The 16,109-nt window shown below is 45.7% G+C and overlaps 1 long non-coding RNA gene across 1 annotated transcript; it reads left to right on the top strand.

Annotated features, from left to right (window-relative positions):
* The first annotated feature begins 1,063 nt into the window (after nucleotides 1–1,063).
* On the top strand, nucleotides 1,064–12,239 carry LOC143842572 (uncharacterized). The gene is made up of 4 exons (XR_013233186.1): nucleotides 1,064–1,323; nucleotides 3,408–3,517; nucleotides 9,945–10,082; nucleotides 11,953–12,239. It is a non-coding gene; the product is annotated as an uncharacterized LOC143842572 (long non-coding RNA).
* Nucleotides 12,240–16,109: the final 3,870 nt, after the last annotated feature.

Here is a 16,109-nt window from a genome sequence, read left to right on the forward strand (position 1 = left end):
CAGACTTCAGGTGGTGGCTGGAACTGCCTTATTCTGCATCAGACCCCTTAATCCATCTAAGAAAAAATAAGGAGAGTTGTTTTTTATACCACACTTTTTAATACCAAAGGAGTCTCCAAGCAGCTTACAATTGCCTTGACTTCCTCTCTCCACAGCAGACCCCCTGAGAGGTGAGTGGGGCTGAGGGAGCTCTGACAGGACTGCTCTAGGAGAACAGCGCTAACAGGACTGTGACTGGCTCAAGGTCACCAAGTTGGCTGCATGTGGAGGAGCGGGGAATCAAACCCCGCTAGTCAGATTAGAGGCTGCTGTTAAGCACTATGTCAAGCCAGCTGTACTCTACTCCAGGGGTAGTCAACCTGTGGTCCTCCAGATGCATTTGCTGGCAGGGGCTCATGGGAATTGTAGTCCATGGACATCTGGAGGACCACAGGTTGACTACCACTGCTCTACTCTCAGACAGCCAGTTCCTGACCAAACGTCAGGGACTAAAACTATCAGAGCATAGTCACCCAGCCTGAAAACCCCACAAAAACCTGTTGACTCCCATCATGATGGCCTTTGAGAAAACTTATAAAACTTGGACTTATAAAAGTATCACCCAACTCAAACTTTGTGCTACTGCTGCCCTGGCTGTTCATCTGCCCTTTGTAGCCCCGGGAAGGGGGCGGGGGGGCAACAATTTGAAATTCTCAGAAATGTCAGTAAACATTGTGGTTTGTTGCTTCCGAACATTGCCTTGAATGATCCTTTAAAAAAGTACAGAGAAGAAGAGTCACCCTGGGAAAATAAGTCATAAATCAGCCGAATGCTTGTTGTTGCTGCTTCTTAATCCAGAAAGCAGGCAGGACACCAGAGATGCATGCTGAGCTCACTAAAGCATCTGGGTTCCTTTTTTTGTCCCCCTTTAAAGGCATTCTGTCTTGTGCTTGTTTGGCAATCCAGACACATAACCTTTCTACAGAATGCGGTTGGCCAGCATGCTGGATACATTTCAGCACATTAGATTCATAGCCAGTTCTGGTCTCGTCTGGCCGAGCAGTGGCCTCTGAAGCAGGCCTGGTTAAATCTGAAAGCCCAAGAAGCAGAATTCAGCACTACTGCTTTGCTCACAAGACTGTGTCCCTTCATCTAGGTGCCCCTTCATCCTTGGCATACTGCAAGTGGTAGTGAGGATGGCCAGCTGAGATGCCTTTCAAAACCAGGCGTGTGTTCTGTCGGACCGGAGGTTCCTGAGTGCTACCACCAAGACTGCCAACCTCCAGGTGGGGCCAGGAGATATCCATTAATTGCAATGAATCGCCAGTCAATTCAAAAGAAAAGGTGAGTTTTTGTACCTTGCTTTTCACTACCCTAAAGATTAGCAGAGCAGCTTATAATCGCCTTCCCTTCCTCTCCCTACAGCAGACACGCTGCTAGGTAGTTGAGATTGAGTCTGTTTCCACACTAGCGACAGTGTTCGGATTTGCATTTTTAATGGGTAGACTTTTTTGTCCATTTCCCCACCGAAATCCGCTTCTTCGTGTGCAGATCTGAATTTCTGCTTCACTTGCCCTAGGAATTTCCAGAAAACCCAGTTCCATCTTTTCAAGCGGGGGTGAATGGAGTGCCTCCCAAGGGGTGATGGCATATTTCTGATCTCTGTTGGCTTCTCAGATCACGTCGTAGGCTTTCCAGAGCTCTGGTGCCATGACCAAAAAGGCCCTGTCCCGGAAACAAATTGGGAGACAGTGTAGAAGAGCCAAAACTGGTGGGATATGATCTCTATGACTCTCTATGCCAAGGGTGCCCAAACTGTGGCTCTCCAAATGTCCAAGGACAACAATGCACATACTGGCAGGGTCACATGGTAGTTGTAGTCCATGGACATCTGGAGAGCCAAAGTTTGGCTACCCCTGCTTTTTGGCATGATACCCTCTCCTCCCATCCCATCCTTGAAGCAGCCTTTGCCAAGATCACAAAGAGCAAATCTGTAAGTCCGTTGCCAAGAACGCAAAAAGCAAATCTGTAAGTCCTTGCAAGAGCATTTTGGGGAATAAGATAACAAGGTCGAATTTCTCAGTAGTTTCTCCTTCTACATGACATCCCAAACTATCATGCTGATGCATTTGAGAATATCATTATCCTCCGCTGTACTCAAGCAAGGCTCAGGTCACTGAGGCATACGAAACGGACTGTAATACATTATGAAGAATGAAAAACGTTATCCCACCTGCCACAGGGAATGCCATAAGCTCTCTTGGCCAAGCCTTCCAGTGCCAAATCATTCATCTCATTTCCAAAAATAATACTAGGAGGTTGTGTTAAATGGATCTGAACACACAGAAAAAGAAGCTTTGGACAACCAGAGTAGAAATGGGATGCAAAAATTTCAGGGGCATCTCCCTTAGCCATTTCTCTTGGAGAGTGCAGCACTGGCTATTTTTTGTGGGTTGGGGGGAAGGCTCACAGTCCCAGGCTAAAGCCAGGAGTGTCTCCCAAGGGGTGATGCATATTTCTGATCGCTCAGGTCACTTAGTAAGGTTTTCAGGCCAGGCAAATGCATGGGAAGTTGGGTACTTACTGCAGGGGGCAGCAGTTTTCTTTGGTGTATGATGATGTCACTTCTGGCATGACCTGGAATCACTGGCTCTGCACCATGACAACGCTCTAGCACTTGCCATAGAGTTCTTGGGTGAGTAGCAGAGAGCCACCCTGGTGCAATGACAGGGCTCCCAGGATGCAGTGGAAGTGATGTCATCACGTGCCATCAAAGATCACCACTCCCCCAGTTTGGCCAACCTGCTTCCTCCCATAAAACTGTTGGGTGACCTTGGGTCAGTCACAGTTCCCTCAGAATTCTGCCAGCCCCACCTACCTCACAAGGTCCCTGGGATGGGAACAGGAAGAGAAGAAGATTGTAAGCCAGAGAGAAAAGCAGGGTATAAAAAATAATAAATCTGCGGGTTCAGTAGACACAGACTACAAGTTCTTCGAAAACACGGCTCTTTTATTGAATGCAAACACCATCTAAACAATGAACAACAACTGGATGGAAACATGGGCTTACATACAATTTGGGGGAGCCCGCCAAGAGCCCAGATTGGCCCTTAACGTAGCCCTAGAGTTTCTGATTGGTCCTTTTGCAAGCCCTCATTTGCATGGTAGTTTAAGTTAGCACCAAAGGGTCCACACAAAAAAAAACAACAACAACAACTCTTCTGAGAAACGGTAGGTCATCTCTAGGTCAGAAGGGATATACCAGAAGACAGAAAACACAGATTAAAGTTACTCGGAGAGATCTTGCAAGGATTTTGCAATACCTAATGGGTAACTACAGAGGAAAATTCACCCCCGAAGAATGTAGAGAGAGGTTTTACAATCCCGATTTTCTCCCTCTCCCTGTTCTCACTGCTTGTTTCTGCTAGAAAAACAACATTGGGGACCTCCGGCCCTTTGTAAATTAAAAGCGAAGGAGGGCAAGCTGTGAGAGATACCTGAACTCTGAGCAGCGAAAATAAGCCAACTGGAAAACTAGGTAAGTTCAGAAGGCTTATAATTCCCAAGGCTGCTGGGAAGAGCATCTAAGGAAAGTGGATTTAATTAATGGTCTCGAATACCCCGGAGGGCCTCTTACCATCCTTTTTTATTTAAGGAAGAGAGCTGGATTGACCCCCTTTCTAAGAATCAGGAAACTAGTATCTGCTTTTCACATGTTTTATTCCACTTCATAGGGGAAATTCCATTTTTCAAGCAGGTGGTATTTGATCCGTATAGCTGCAACAAAGACAGAGGGTGCAGCAGCCATTTCGTTCAGCTGTAAGGGCGGCAGATAAAATGTTAACATTCAGATGTTAGGGTTACCAACTTGGTTTGGGGAAATGCATGGAGATTTGGGGGAAGGGAGCCTGGAGAGGGCTGGGTAAACAGCTTTAAAATGGGCTTCGGTAGATTCGTGGAGGACAAGTCTATCAGTGGCTACTAGCCATGGTGGCTGAGGGGCACCTCCCCATTCAGAGCCTCTGAATCCCAGAGCCAGGAGGCAATATCAGGGGGATGCCTTGGCATCTATGCCCTGTTGCTGGCCTTCTAGAGATGCTGGTTGGCCACTGTGTGAAACTAGACACTAGACTGGATGAACCATTGGTGTTGTCCAGCAATGGTCATCTTACGTTCTTATGGGTTTGGAGATGGGAAGGCCCTCATCAGAGCATTACTTCTAGGGGTTTTTTTTATGGCATCATGGTTTTGTGATCTCAGAGTTTGTGGTGGTGGTGGTGGTGTCAACATAGGGAGGTGTCAACATATGTTCTTATTCCTAATAACAGTCAAGTGTCCATAGATATAATGCAGATTGCTTCCTGGTCCTGGGAAGCTCCACTTTCTTCCGCATCTCGCTAACACAGCTTTTTCGGCGGCATACGTTGACTCTGCACCCGGTTGCCGCCTGCAGCGTGCATAATTGGTGATTTTAGCCGCCGCCATTCCACCCCGAATGCAGACCTTCCACTCCGTGCATAATGGGCCCTTTACAGGAAAATCAAGCTGTCAAAGTGCATTGAAAGAGCATTATCCTATGTGTGCGGAATGGGCCCAGGATTCTATAGTGGGATTAAACTGCGGTCTTGTGGTATCAGTTTGATAAACTGGGCTGACGGAAATGAATCTGTGGGTTTCACAAGATAGTTTTACAAGGGAAGAGAAGCAGCATGGTATAGCCCCATCAGCAGGAAAGCAGGGTTGGGATGTGCAAGGGAAGCCAATGGACAAACCACCTCTGCTTCTCACTGACCTTGAAAGCCCCTTGTTGAGGTCACCAATTACAACTTGACAGCACATAGCCATGTGCCCCAAAGAAAACCTTGAGTTTGCACAGTGCGTTTCCGGAGGAAGATTCATTTTGAGTTGTATTGATGCCCGCACTGCTGAAAGTACTCATAACTTCCAGACTCTTTATTTAAATGCAGAGATGCTTTAGGAACAAAAAGGAATCAACATTTTTGCAGGGGGAGAACCCTTTGAAATTATTACAAATCAATAGACTCAATATGGAACTGAATATTTGAAGTAAAAGAACAAAATGAAAACAGGAGGACCTATTTGGTCTCGTCTTCCTGCAGCAATTCAGCTAGAATACAGCTGATAGGTAAATCTATATATACAGTCCAATTCCATCTGCCTACAGTACGACGATGGATCTGCACCAGATAATCACCTTGCGTGTATTTGAGCATTTATCTGTGGCCGAGTCAATCTGCAGAAAGGAACTTTCAAGAGCCAATTAGTCATGCTTCAGACCTTTCATATCCCAGCTGTAGTCATGATGAATGGCTGCCAGAAGATGAGGTCATTGTTCTTCCTCTTCCCTCCTCCCCACTCTGTCTCCATGGCATTTTGGATCCCTTCTTTCGTGTACACGGATTTGCAACAATTTCAAAACTGACTATTCATTTGGCTTGTAACAATCCCCTGCAATTTTATGACAGTCCAAAAGAATGATGATGATGATGATGATGATGATGATGATGATGATGATGATGATGATGATGATGATGATGATGATGATTTTGATTTTGATTTATTACCCGCCACTCCCAAATGGCTCATGGCGGGTTACATTTGTCTGAATAAAATCCCAGTAAAAAAAAAAACCATTAAAATCTCCAGACATAAAACCATAGCACAGAGCCAACCAATCACAGTAACTAAAAGGAGATACGGCACTCAACTTACTATCGTTCTCCCAATAAAAACCTCCAAGAGGGGGTTGGGAAGAGGGGCACAGAGACGTCACTCATACCGCTCTGTCCCGGGAAGGGGGGACATACAGAATGAACCTAAAGGATTCATCGATCCTGCCAGATTTTCTGCTGAAGAAGGAAGGTGGCGCGCCTAGTTGACCATCGCAAAAATTATGTCGGGGAAGCAAAAGCAAGGAGGTGAATCAGTTGAGGCTGAGCAGAAAACATGACAGGAGCCAACCCATAATTAATAATAATGTATTGGAGCCCGGTGGCACCTTGAAGTGGTCATTCTGAGCACTTTATAGAAACCCACTGTATGTGTTGGCCCAAATTTATGCATCCCCTCATCTCCCCATGGAGCTTTGGGCAGTGTGCATGATTTTCATGGTCTTCATTTAACCTTTACAACACCCCAGTGAGGCAGCCTACGTTGAGAGAAAATGAGAAAATGAGAGAAAATGACCCAGAGAGATTCACAGCTGAGTGGCAATTCGAAATCAAGTCTCTTAGGAGCCAGGCTGCTACTCTAAACATGGGGGGCATGGGGACATAGGGGAGCATCACACACTCCGTGACATCACTTCTGGGAAAACCCACAAGTCGTGTTGCATCACTCTAAGAATGGCTGAGAACTCTATAGTAGACCCATAGAGTTTCCAGCTATTCATAGAATGACGTAATGTTATTTCCAGGTTTTTCACACATTTTTTATGAAGAAGAAGAAGAAGAAGAAGAAGAAGAAGAAGAAGAGTTGGTTCTTATATGCCGCTTTCCCCTACCCGAAGGAGGCTCAAAGCTGCTTACAGTCGCCTTCCCATTCCTCTCCCCACAACAGACACCCTGTGAGGTGGGTGAGGCTGAGAGAGCCCTGATATCACTGCTCGGTCAGAACAGCTTTATCAGTGCTGTGGCAAGCCCAAGGTCACCCAGCTGGCTGCATGTGGGGGAGCGCAGAATCGAACCCGGCATGCCAGATTAGAAGTCCGCACTCCTAACCACTACACCAAACTGGCTCTCTGGTTAAGCAACAGGGGCCACCAGTGGGAATTCTCCCGCCATAGCAGGAGGCCCGGCGCCCCTAATTTCAATGCCTTAAAAACAAATTTAAAGCATTCCTTTCTCATACATGGCTGCATGCCGCATAAAGCTCAACATCAGCCGTGACTTGAGGCAGCGCACCCGTATCAGTAAGCTCAAGGCTTCTGCGGTTTTTGTGCGAAGCGTCCCCAACACTGCGGCTGGATTAACCTGATTTCTGAAAATATCTCTGGCAGATGCTGGTAGACCAACAAGGCTCCCAGCCCAGCCGCTTTAGACAAATCCAGCAGGCCCTGTTGTTTATTCCCTTTCCACAGGCTTCTGAGTCCCTGTGACATCGCCCGTGGCACTGTTGCCAGGCAGCAGACGGGCCTGTGCGGCGAAGGATCTGTGCATGTGTGTGTGTGGGAGGGGGGGGGAGAAAAGCCGAATTGCCATTGAGAGGGAGGGGAGGGAATGGAATGGAATGGAAAATGCTGAGCCAGAATATCTCCCTGTCCTCCTTAGGGGGCTTCACGTCCTTCATATTTCCAGGATCATAACAAGCCAGCAAGACCTACTTGTCCCAGAAAATACAAGATGACACCCTGCCTAGGTGCTCGATGGCTGAGCATTTGAAAACTGCTTCCATTTCCCTGAAGGGATGGCTGCAAGTCTGATGGGTGGGTCTGGTTCTCTCTGGGGCAGTAAATCACAGGAGAGGGGAAGCGCTGAAGGGAAATGAAATTGCCCTGGCTTCTCTCTGCTGCTGGGGGACTCCGTGGAGTCAGCAACAGGAGAAGACATTGTCTGTTCTTCCGGAATAACAATGCCTCTATTGCAGGGCTGCTATTATTATTGTTGTTGTTGTTGTTGTTGTTATTAACATCATCATCATTATTATTATTATTATTATTATTATTATTATTTAGATCCCACCCTTCCCTAGTTGGCTCAGGGCGTGTAACGTCAAAGGTAAAGCAATTACAAATAAGTTAAAACAGTAATTAAATGCTAAATGGAATTTAGGTTTTAAGAACATTTTAAAAAGCTGCCTCCTCTTATAGTTTAAGATCTTTTTTTTTGGGGGGGGGGCTATCAGTGCTATGAGGTTGGGCAAAACCATACAAAGTAATAGCACAATTTCGTTGTATATAATACAACAATGTATATAATACATACTTTATACTTGAACTTGAACCCAGATGTGATTTAATATCTCAAGAATTTTTAAGAATGATCACTCTCTCTGGGACAGGCTGTCTCAGCCAGGGTTTCATGAAACCCCAGGATTTCTTTTATTATTATTATTATTATTATTATTATTATTATTATTATTATTATTATTATTATTATTATTATTCGATTTCTTGACTGTCCTGGAAAGGTTTCCTGAATGGGTGGGAGTTAATGACCTTTTTATATGTATAGTTGAATTTCTTAAACTTTTATCAGGTGACATGACCAAATATGGTCACGTCAACCCGCCGTCCCGTCCCCAAATGGCCAATGATGGGCCTGGAGGGGATGGGAAGGGGAGGGGTCCCGGGTAGACAGTACACAGCTGTGTATCCCAACAATATTCGACACAACCGTGCCACTTCTAAGGTTTCTCGAAGCCTGAAGAATGTTTCAGGGGGTTCTCAATGGTAAAAAGGTTGAGAAAGGCTCCTCTGAGGAGAGGAGGAAGATGTCTTCAAAATCCTGAATCTGTCAATAAGACATACCTACCTCAAGGATCCAGAGGAGCAGTTATCCACAGGCTACCATAAACACAGAGCTTTTAGAGGGCACTACCTGCTGCAGAAGAGCCTCTTGTGGTGCAGAATGGTAAGCAGCAGAAATGCTCTCTGAAGCTGTCTGCCCATGAGGTTGGGAGTTCGATCCCAGCAGCCGGCTCAAGGTTGACTCAGCCTTCCATCCTTCCGAGGTCGGTAAAATGAGCACCCTGCTTGCTGGGGGGTAAACGGTAATGACTGGGGAAGGCACTGGCAAACCACCCCGTATTGAGTCTGCCAAGAAAACGCTGGAGGGCGTCACCCCAAGGGTCAGACATGACACGGTGCTTGCACAGGGGATACCTTTACCTTTACCTGCTGCAGATCAGGTATACGACTTAAGGCCCTATTACTGTTCTCCATCTGTCTATGCCCGGAATTTGTTTCTGTTTTAAATTTTGTTTTATGTATATCAAGTCTTATGCCAATAAAGGTATCTGAATCTGAATCTAGAGGGCACCTCATGGTTCTTGAGGCTGAAGGGGAACCTACCACAGCAGGCATGCAGTGCACAAGCATATTTTAAAGGCCCTGTTCGTCAGCAGGAGCTCCTTTTAATGAAAATGCATGATGCTTTCCAGCCCACATGGAATGTCGGTCGAGAATTCACAACTGATGTCCCCACGTATGGCCCCAAAGGGTTTATTGACAGCAAGGGTTTCTGTTCTGTTTGTCATAATGTAACCATCAATGTCCTCTCCCCGCATCCCTTTCTCCCTTGGTGTTTGTCACATCCCAGTCAGTTTCTTCCTGGAACCACCACAAGTCAATCACTTTACCTAATTTATATGGGAGGGATGGCAGGAAGAAATCAACAGCTTTCTTTGCTGAACAGTCCTCAGCATGCTGAGCCCTGGGCCAAGTCCAGACAGAGATTGTTGTTCTAGGGCAGGGGTCGTCAAACTGCGGCCCTCCAGATGTCCTTGGATGACAATTCTCATGAGCCCCTGCCAGCAAACACTGGCAGGGGCTCATGGGAATTGTAGTCCACGGACATCTGGAGGGCCGCAGTTTGACTACCCCTGTTCTAGGGCTAAGAAGCATCCAAGGGGAATGCCTCTGGGCCAAAGGGCAGAGCTTCTTGACAGGCTTGAACCTGGAAATCCACGGTGAAGACATTAGCTGCAGGACTTCATGTTGCTTTTAGCATATGGAAAGTGGAATATCCGAAGCAAACATTACCAGAGCTGTTTGGTAACATCTAGAAACGACATCACATGCAATGCTAGTTCACCCCTTCGGTGGGGTGGTCAACTCCAGGTGAGAATGAGATTTGGGAGGATGGAGCATGGAAAAAGTGGGGTTGGGGGAGGGGAGGGAGTTCGACGGGATGATGATGATGACATCCGTTCAGCCGTGTCCAACCCTTGGGGATTCTATAGGAAAGTTTTCTCCATTTGTCTCTGTCAATGATCGCTTCTTTCAGTTGGTTCATGGTCATCCCTGTGTCGGTTTTGATCGTGTTGAGCCAGTGGATCCTTTGGCGACCACGTTTCCTTTTGCTGCTGACCATGCCGAGCATGAATGATTTTTCTAACGAGTCTGATCGCATGATGCGTCCAAAGTAAGTGAGCTTTAGCCGTAATATCTTGCCTTCTAATGACATAGATGGTTTGCTCCTCTCTAAAACTATCTTGTTGGTAACTTTGGCTGTCCATGGTATACAACGCCATCAAGTCCACCCTACGAAACAGCCATTTTCCCCAGGAGAGCTGATCTCTGTTGTCCGGAGATCAGTAGCGAGTATGCTGATCCTGCATTGAGCAAGGGTCAGACTTGATGGCCTACATGGCCCCTTCCAACTCTATGATTCTATGCTCTCCAACCGTCCCCTGTTCTTCATATGATGGTTTCAGACAAGTGTGGGAAGATTTCTGATTCACACAAGGGAAATGGAGAAATGGAAAGGGATTTTCAAAGAGAAAAACTAAGTGTACAGAATGGGGTGAGATGGGATGTCTCCCCTCATTGATACCAACGGAAGGAGGTGAATCTGCGCCCTTAGGGTGACAGTGAGCCAATGAGAATGAAGCATGATTGTCTACATCGCCCATATCCCTTCATCTGTTTAACTTCCTCCAAGGTTCCTCGGAATGCTCCCTATGGTGTGCAAGAACATTAGGAACCAGCTTTCATACCTGAAGATAAATTATACCGTTTTAGGAGCTTCTTAAGATGAAAAATAACGACGATTCACATTTGTATTTTAAACTGGCTGGAGAATTCTAGATGAGAAAGGTGCGGAAATATGAATCAGCATGGTTATCGAGGGACTTGGAAGATAGCGAGAAGGGCCAATTTATTACCTGCTCTTTTTTTTTTCAGAGCCCGCAAAGAGTTAATGAATACCTCTGGTGTTCCTGGCTAACAGGAGTCAGCCCTGCTATAATGAGAAGAAAATGTAATTGAAACCTTTGGCTCTTGATAAAAAGAAATATAGCCCAAATTTTAATTAAATAGAGAAGTAGCTGGTTAATCAGTGGGAATACTAATGGTCTGATTAAAAGGAAATGTACATGAAGAAAACAGGAGCCGCTTTCGGGGGCTTTGTAGGAGACCAGGAAAGCCAGGTTGCAGAAGCAGACTCGGGATCTGTCTTTCCTCACTCATTCGTGCCAAACGAATCATTACAGTGTGGTGCAGTGGTTAGGAGTGGGGACTTCTCATCTGGTGAGCCGGGTTTGATTCCCTGCTCCTCCACATGCAGCCAGCTGGGTGACCTTGGGCTCGCCACAGCACTGATGAAGCTGTTCTGACCGAGCAGTGATATCAGGGCTCTCTCAGCCTTGCCTACCTCACAGGGTGTCTGTTGTGGGGAGAGGAAAGGGAAGGCGAATGAAAGCCACTTTGAGACTCCTTCAGGTCGAGAAATGTGGCATATAAGAACCAACTTTTCTTTTTCAAAACTAGGCTGAATTTTGAGACAGGGAGAAACAACACTCAGTTCAAAACAACACTCTTTTCGACTGCTTTGGGCAGTGAAAAGTGGGGTATCAAACTAACACTTCTTTTTCTTGCAAGGGAAGCCCCAGCTTCACTGCCTTATATGTTTCTCTGGTAACATGGCCTACTTAATACTCCAACCAGGATCGGAAACTGTAAGTGAGCAGATAAGAAAAAAAGGACTCAAAAAGACACTCCACAGGGAGAATCACCTGGTGTGGAAGGAATTAATAGAATCATAGAATCATAGAGTTGGAAGGGGCCATACAGGCCATAGAATCATAGAATCATGGAATCATAAAGTTGGAAGGGGCCATACAGGCCATCTAGTCCAACCCCCTGCTCAATGCAGGATCAGCCCTAAGCATCCTAAAGCAATTCCTTCATCATGTGTCTGAGGGAAGGCCCTTGGACCGTTGAAAGCTCATACTCTGAAGTTCTTGTTGGCCTTCAAGGTGTTCCTAGACTCACACTTAACTCTTCTGCTGCAGAGCCACACCACTGCCTTCTGAAACTATCTTTGTGGAAGGGATGAAGTAGTCTATCCTCTGATTATTTCTGCCCTCTAAATGTCTGACCTGCCACCACTTCTGCCTACTCATGATTGTCATCAGCGTGTGGCTTCGACCATGCACTCACCAAGATAATATCTACCTCCACCCCAACCAGCAGGTTCCAAGCTTTTACCATTTGACCCACAAAGCTGTATGCAACCAACTAATGCTGTACGGTGGCCTCCATAAACATCCTGTTTTTATAACCTGCCTGGATATGGAAATAAAAGAGCCTATGATCACCTAGCAGTCCACATTTATGTTTGGTGACAACTTTTGTATGAGATGGGCAACGTTTAATGATTTTCTGCCTAGAGATTCCTGATAAGACTCCCGAGAATCCTTCCCTCCTTCTTCAACACCGAATAAAGTGGTGCCTGGTGATTAAATTACCCACAACCACGTTGGGCCCATGTAGAAATAGAAATGCCAGCCTCCAGGTGAGACCTGTAGATCCCTGGGAATTACAGCTCAACTCCAGACTACCGAGACCAGTTCCACTGGAGACAATGGAAGTTCAAACCCCAAATTTCCAGGAGTTTCCAGACCTGGATCTGGCAAACCTACTCCCTCAACACCCACCGATACCTGAGGGGACACGGCAACCCTAAGGAGAAGTGACTTCAGTCTGTGTGTACAACTTGCTCTTATCTGGGGGAAGAAGAAAGGAAGGATTGCTTCATGAATCCTTCTCAGAGAGTAAGATCAATGCCGGGAAATCAGGATGACGCTAGCTGTCATAATTCATTACCTCAAGGCAGTCAGCCAAAGGAATGAACAGAGGGAATGCACTTCAAATTCCATGCGCTCATGCTCCCTCCATGCTGCTGAGAACCCTGCAAAGTACAGGGCATGGATCCATATAATCCAAAAGAACCTTGGCTACATAGATATTTCCCCTAAATTCTCCGGAGTGGAAAATTCGGGATGGTTCAAGTGAAGGAATAACCCCATCCCTTGGCCTTGTGGCTTGTCAGTAAACCATAAAGTTGCTTCATGAAAACTATCCAAGATGTTCAAGGTTCTATCATATGTTTGAAATAACTTACAACCATATGCATGACGAAGTACTGTGCCGTGAATTTTAAAAAACAAACCTTTGAAAATGCAGTATATTCAACAGTCTTCTCTGAAGAGGGGTACAGTACAACCTATCAAGTACTATAGTGAGATGATGGCACTTTAATAATACACATAGGTTCTGAGACCACCACCCACACATGATGTAGTTTTCCTTCTCATTTCCTTCTCATTTTCTGACCAAGGCATCTCCCACCCTATCATTGGTTTCTCCCATTCCCCATAAGTGTTAGCAGTGGGAAGTCCCCCTTTTCACCAGTGGGGTCATAACTGGGAAACCTGTCTTCCTGTCACATGACTCCTGTCAGGTGGTTGCAACTCTGTAGGTCCTCTTCTGACACCTCAGCTTTAAAGTTGGGTCTTGATTCTATCTTCCATTTCTCCCTGTTTAGGGTCTGACACATGTATTCGACAAAATCAGCAGGATCCTCAAGTCAAGCTCTAGGCTACATATCTTCTCTCTCAGAAGAGTCCTGCTGGATCAGATCAGTGAGGGTCCATCTAGTCCAGAAACCTGTCTCACACTGGCCATCCAGTTCCTTTTGAGGACATAGAGTCCAAAGCCTTTATAAGAACATCAGAAGAGCCCTGCTGGATGAGACCAATGGTCCATCTTTTCCAGCATCCTATCTCACACAGTGGACAACCAGTTCCTCTGGAGGGCCAACATCAGGGCATAGAGACAAAAACCTTCCCTTCATGTCGCCTTCTGGGATTCAGAAGTGTAGTACCTCTGAATATGAAAGTTCCCTTTAGTCACCATGGCTAGTAGCCATTGATAGACTTCTCCTTCATGAATCTATCTAATCCCCTTTTAAAGCTCTTCATTCCTGTGGCCATCACTACATCCTCTGGCAGTGAATTCCATATTTTAATCCCACTCTGTGTAAAGTAGGGGGTTTTTTTGTCTGTCCCTACTGCCCATCAGTTTCACTGGATGCTCTCGAGTTCTAGTATCTGGGACAAGGGAGAAAAAGTTCTCTTTGTCAACACTCTCCATTCCATGTATAATGTATAAACCTCTATCAAGTCCCCCCCTGAGTCATCTCTTTTCTGAACTGAAAAGTCTCAGACTCTTTAGTCTTTCCTCATAGGGAAGATACTCCAACCCCCTCATCATCTTGGTTGCTCTCTTTGATGTTCTCCTTGATAAAGGCTATGGATATTAGTCTATGTAAGTAAATTGTAAGTGGCAGTGAGTAGGAGTCTGAAGAGGCAGCATTGAAATATTCTAAATAAATACACATTGATCAGTTGTTAATGATGATTGTTGGAACAGACCGGCAGTGAATGGGATTCTGTCATTTCTAGATGCACCCCCCAACCCCCGTTATTAATTGTAGCAGATACATCCCAATGAGGCCTACATCTTGGAGGACCCAAGGAACTGATTGAAGGATACTCATCCTGAAGCCAAGATAAGGTTAGCTCCACAAAGATGGTCCAAACAGATGAAGGTAAGGAAGAGAAATCAACAAAAAAACTGGTTAGGGGACAATTCCCTCTGTTCTTTGCTGGCATGGGGGGATGAATTGCATTGAGCAAGAACAACATCACTTCCTGGAAAAACTGGAAGTGATGTCACGACATCAGGGTGATGCTCCAAGAGTGACCCAGAGGAAAGGGAAGGCGACTTTCTCGGGTAGAGAAAAGCGGCATATAAGAACCAACTCTTCTTCTTCTTCTTCTTCTTCTTCTTCTTCTTCTTCTTCTTCCTCTTCTTCTTCCTCTTCCTCTTCTTCTTCTTCTTCTTCTTCTTCCTCTTCTTCTTCTATGGTTCCTATATTTTTGCAGGAAGTGACACCAGTGCGACTGTCCTCAACCTCCAATTTCTCACACTGGGCTCTGAGCCAATGCGTGAAACTAGGATTTGGAAGACATGGGTTCAAATTCCCTGTCTTCCGTGAACCTGACTGACTGACTCTGGGCTGGTCACTCTCTGCTTCACCTACCTTTCAGTGTTGTTGTGAGGATAAAATGGGGAAAGGAGTATCATATAAACTGCCCCAAGCTTCTTGAAGGAAAGAATGGATAAAATACACTAGAAAAACAGGTCTCTCATCTGAAACCTTTAACAGATGGTGGCCTTAAGGAAAGTCAAGTAGCAGGTGCTTGGTAGGCATGGAAATGAATGAAAAAGTAGGCCCTTCAAAAAGGCAAATCCAAATGATATCGGTAGGGCCAAAACAGTCTTTATGAAATGTCTAGTCACGTTCTTTCCTGTCATTTACTACACCATCCTTTTAACTTGAGCCACATAGAATCATAGAGTTGGAAGGGACCTCCTGGGTCATCTAGTCCAACCCCCTGCACTATGCAGGACACTCACAACCCTATCACTCATCCACTGTCACCTGCAACCCCCTTGAGCTTTCACAGAATCAGCCTCTCATTTCCAAAGATGGAAAACCCACCCCCTCCCGAGGAAGCCTGTTCCACTGAGGAACCGCTGTAACTGTCAGGAACTTCTTCCGGATGTTTAGACGGTTGTTTAGAATCATAGAATCATAGAGTTGGAAGGGACCTCATGGGTTATCTAGTCCAACCCCCTGCACTATGCAGGACACTCACATCCCAATTGCTCATCCACTGTATCCTGCCACCCCCTTGAGCCTTCACAGAATCAGCCTCTCCATCAGATGGCTATCCAGCCTCTGCTTAAACATTTCCAAAGATGGAGAACCCACCACCTCTACATGTGGGCCATTCAGCTGGGCCATTAATGGCCCCTCCTGAAATAGAATTGTATTTGTTTGTTTATTATCGGATTTATAGACTGCCACTCTTGGCCCAGCCAGTTAGGTGGTTTACATAAAAATCATGACCTTAGATGCCTGCCTTTCCCCTAAAAGCATACATATGCTTGTAAAAAAAGCAAAACACCTAATTTAGAAGCACTTGTCTCTTTAAAAGCTTCATCATCCCCACCACCTTCGTCATCATTACTAATTTCATTTGCAGCCTTCAACAATGAAAGGTTGTTTATCCTGATCACAGTGAAATGGCACAAAAGG

Source organism: Paroedura picta, chromosome 8 (assembly GCF_049243985.1).
Source record: "Paroedura picta isolate Pp20150507F chromosome 8, Ppicta_v3.0, whole genome shotgun sequence".
Taxonomy (NCBI): domain Eukaryota; kingdom Metazoa; phylum Chordata; class Lepidosauria; order Squamata; family Gekkonidae; genus Paroedura; species Paroedura picta.